A 4,829-nucleotide genomic window follows, 5' to 3' on the forward strand; every position below is an offset into this window, starting at 1 on the left:
ATTTTCATATGCATCATTTCTTATTTCCTCAAGCTCATTTATTTGTAATTTTCGCAGCTGACTAGCATCATCAAGGTTTGAATTGAAAGCTTTAATAGCCCAATAAGCTTTATGTTCAAGTTCCACAGGCAAGTGACAAGGTTTTCCATAGACTAGTCTATAAGGTGACATACCTAATGATGTTTTATAAGCAGTTCGATAAGCCCAAAGTGCATCATTAAGTCTTAAAGACCAGTCTTTCCTATTAGGGTTCACTGTTTTCTCCAAGATCTGTTTGATCTCCCTATTAGCAAGTTCTACTTGTCCACTTGTCTGAGGGTGATAAGGGGTGGCAACTTTGTGTGTGATTCCATATTTCTTCATTAAAGACTCAAATGACTTGTTGCAGAAATGTGTTCCACCATCACTTATCATGGCTCGAGGAATTCCAAATCGACTCAAGATATTTTCTTTCAAAAACTTGATCACTGTTTTATGATCATTATTTCGACTTGGAATTGCCTCTATCCATTTTGAAACATAATCTACTGCGACCAATATGTACATAAAACCAAATGAAGGAGGAAATGGACCCATGAAATCTATACCCCAACAGTCAAATATTTCAATGACAAGGATAGGATTTAAAGGCATCATATGACGTTTTGAAATAGACCCCAACTTTTGACAATTTTCACAAATCTTGCAGAATGCATGCGTGTCCTTGAACATGGTGGGCCAGTAAAATCCACTTTGTAAGATTTTTGCAGTTGTCTTCTTCGATGAGAAATGACCCCCACATGCCTCAGAATGACAAAACTTAATGACACTACTTACCTCATTGTCAGGAATGCATCTTCGAAATATTTGATCAGGACAATATTTGAATAAATAAGGGTCATCCCAATAAAAGTTCTTCACTTCGTTCAAGAACTTTCTTTTGTCTTGGGTGCTCCAATGAGCTGGCAAATATCCTGAAACAAGAAAATTAACAATATTAGCAAACCAAGGCATTGTAGAGACAGAAAATAAAGATTCATCAGGAAAGTAGTCATCGATTGGTGTGATGTCGGATCTCGAATCTGTTGTTAATCTTGACAAATGATCCGCGACAACATTTTCGGTGCCTTTCTTGTCTTTGATTGTGATATCAAATTCTTGAAGTAACAAAATCCATCGTACTAATCTAGCCTTAGAATCCTTTTTTGAAAGAAGATATTTCAAAGCTGCATGATCACTAAAAACAACAACAGGTGAGCCAACAAGATAAGATCTGAACTTGTCACATGCAAATACTACTGCAAGTAATTCCTTTTCAGTGGTAGTGTAATTCATTTGAGCACTATTTAAAGTTTTACTTGCATAGTAAATCACATAGGGTTTCTTATCTTTTCTTTGTCCTAAGACAGCACCTACGGCATAATCACTAGCATCACACATTATTTCAAAAGGTAATGACCAATCAGGAGGTTGAATGACAGGAGCAGAAGTAAGCAAGTTTTTAAGTTTAACAAAGGCTTTTTCACATTGTTCAGTCCATTCAAAAACATTTTCCTTTGTTAGAAGGTTACATAATGGCTTAGATATGACACTAAAATCTTTGATGAACCTTCTATAAAAACCAGCATGTCCTAAGAATGATCTAACATCTTTAACAGATTTTGGTGTTGGTAAGTTGGCAATTAACTCAATTTTAGATTTGTCAACCTCAATTCCTTTTGATGAAACAATGTGACCAAGTACAATGCCGTTTGTTACCATAAAATGACATTTTTCCCAATTGAGCACAAGATTCTTCTCTTCACACCTGCTCAAAACCTTTTCTAAGTTAGTCAAACAATCATCAAATGAATTGCCAAAAACAGAAAAATCATCCATAAAAATTTCAAGAAAACGTTCAACCATATCACTGAATATGCTAAGCATGCATCTTTGAAACGTGGCTGGTGCATTACATAAACCAAAAGGCATCCTTCTATATGCAAAAGTACCAAATGGACATGTGAAAGTAGTCTTCTCTTGATCTTCCAATGCAATTTCAATTTGATTATAACCTGAATAGCCATCTAGAAAACAATAAAATTCATGACCTGCAACTCTTTCTAGGATTTGATCCATGAAAGGTAAAGGGAAATGATCTTTTCTAGTCATTGAATTAAGTTTTCTATAGTCAATGCACATCCGCCAACCAGTAATGGTTCTAGTTGGAATTAACTCATTTTTCTCATTTGTTATCACAGTGACTCCAGACTTCTTGGGTACAACTTGGGTAGGACTTACCCATTTGCTGTCAGAAATAGGATAAATGATTCCATTATCAAGAAGCTTAATGACTTCATTTCTCACTACTTCTTTCATACTAGGATTAAGCCTTCGTTGCATTTCTCTAGAGGGTTTAGCATTTTCCTCTAAATAAATCCTGTGTGTGCAAATCAAAGGACTAATTCCTTTTATGTCAGCTATGGTCCATCCTAATGCATTTTTGTGCATTTTCAGAGTTTGTAATAACTTACCTTCTTGATGTGCATTAAGTTTGGAAGAAATTATTACCGGAAAAGTTTCATTTTCTCCCAAAAATGAGTATTTGAGATTGAATGGTAACGGCTTCAAATCAGGTTTTGGTGGTTGAACACTAGAAGGTATGTACTCAATTGATTGTGATGACAATTCCTCAATTTGTGGTCTCCAATTACTTGCCTTTTATTCTTCCTGAAAATAAATCATTTGCAAATTCTCAGATTCATTAAACTCAATTTCACTGGAAATAGTTTCAAATTGATCATGAACTAATTTTTCAATAAAGTCCACTTCCTGTAAATCATTATTATCTCCAGGTTGCTTGCAAATGTTGAAAATATTCATCTCCAATGTCATGTTTCCAAATGATAACTTCAACAATCCATTCCTACAATTAATCAATGCATTAGAAGTTGCAAGAAACGGACGTCCTAAAATAACAGGAATTGAATTACATGCTTCAACAGGTTGTGTATCCAAGACAATAAAATCCACAGGATAAATGAATTTATCAACTTGAACTAACACATCTTCAACTATTCCTCTAGGCACTTTTACAGATCTATCGGCAAGTAAAAGAGTTACAGAAGTTGGTTTTAACTCACCTAGATTGAGACTCTGAAAGACTGAATATGGAAGTAAATTCACACTAGCTCCAAGATCAAGTAAAGCTCTTTCAATTTTATGTTCTCCAATAAAGCAAGAAATTGTAGGACAACCAGGGTCTTTATATTTCAAAGCATTATTGTTCTGAAGAATGGCACTTACTTGTTTGGCTAAAAAGGCTTTCTTTTTCACATTCAGTTTTCTCTTCACAGTGCATAGATCTTTTAAAAATTTAGCATAAGAAGGTACCTGTTTAATAGCATCTAACAAAGGAATATTGATCCTTACCTGTTTGAAAGTTTCAAAGATTTCAGAGTTGTGATTGACTTTCCTTTGTTTGGTCATGGCATGAGGAAATGGAAGTGCTGGTGGGAAATCAGTCTTTTCTTTGCAATGTTCAGATTCAACCCCTTCCTTACCCTCGGAGATTAACTCGTCTTTCTCACAAGGTTCAAGAGTGGGTTTTTCAATAACCTTACCACTGCGAAGAGTGATGACTGATTTGACTTGATCCATGTGTTGGCTTCCAGAACTACTTGCGTTTGCATTGTATTGCCCCTTGGGATTTTGCTGTGGTTGAGATGGAAACTTACCTTTTTCTTGAAAACTGAGAGAAGATGTGAATTTTGCAAGAGCATCTTTTAGATCTGCCATGGTTTGAGCATTTTGAGTGTTGATTGTCTCCTGCTTTTCAATGAATGCATGCAATGTTTCCTCAAGATTTCTTCTAGGAGGTGGAGCATAAGGAGGTGCATATCCATGAGAATTTTGGAAATTATGGGGTGCTTGAAACGGTGGCTGTGAAGTTTGTGCATTATTGTTACCACTCTTCCAACTGAAATTTGAGTGATTTCTCCAACCAGGGTTGTATGTTTGCGAATATGGGTTATGACTGGGCCTTTGGAAACTGTTTAAAACATGGGCTTGTTCATGGAGGCATTCCTTGAAAGAAGGCAAAGTTGGACAATCATTGGTTGCATGTTCATTCATTTCACAGATTTGACACACAATGTCTTGAACAGATTTTAATTGACCATTCTTTTTAAATTCAAGTGCCTCAACTTTTCTAGCTAAAGATGCAAATTTAGCTTGAAGGTCATGATCTTCCCTAAGGTTGTACATACCTCCACTAGATGTATGAGGTTGAGTTTTACCTGGTGCCTCATAAGTGCCTGTAGTGTCCCAATTTTGAGCATTTTCAGCTAGCAAGTCTAGGTACTCCATTGCTTCATCAGGGTCTTTATTTTCAAAAGTTCCATTGCACATCAATTCCACCATTTGCCTATCTTTAGGTGTTAACCCTTCATAAAAATGTGAAACCAATCTCCATGTTTCAAAACCATGATGAGGGCAAGTATTAAGCAAATCTCGATACCTATCCCAACATTGATAAAATGTTTCTCCTGGTTTTTGAGTGAAAGTGGTAATTTGTCTTTTGAAAGAGTTTGTTTTGTGAGATGGAAAAAACTTCTTTAAAAATTGTTGTTGCATTTCATTCCAAGCACGAATGGATCCTGACCTAAGATTCTGTAGCCATGTTTTAGCTTTATCTTTTAATGAAAAAGAAAAAAGCTTTAATCTGATGGTGTTCATGCTACAATTTAAGTCATTATAGGTATTACAAACTTCTTCAAATTCTCGCAAATGCAAGTATGGATTTTCTAGATCTAAGCCATGAAAAGAAGGTAAAAGTTGAATAATGCCTGGCTTAAAATTAAAGTGAGATG

At 35.5% G+C, this 4,829-nt stretch overlaps 1 pseudogene; it reads left to right on the forward strand.

Moving 5' to 3' along the window:
• Nucleotides 1-4,438: 4,438 nt before the first annotated feature.
• Nucleotides 4,439-4,549, forward strand: LOC112326691 (small nucleolar RNA R71; annotated as a pseudogene).
• The last annotated feature ends 280 nt before the right edge of the window (nucleotides 4,550-4,829 follow it).

Source organism: Populus trichocarpa, chromosome 2 (assembly GCF_000002775.5).
Source record: "Populus trichocarpa isolate Nisqually-1 chromosome 2, P.trichocarpa_v4.1, whole genome shotgun sequence".
Classification (NCBI taxonomy): domain Eukaryota; kingdom Viridiplantae; phylum Streptophyta; class Magnoliopsida; order Malpighiales; family Salicaceae; genus Populus; species Populus trichocarpa.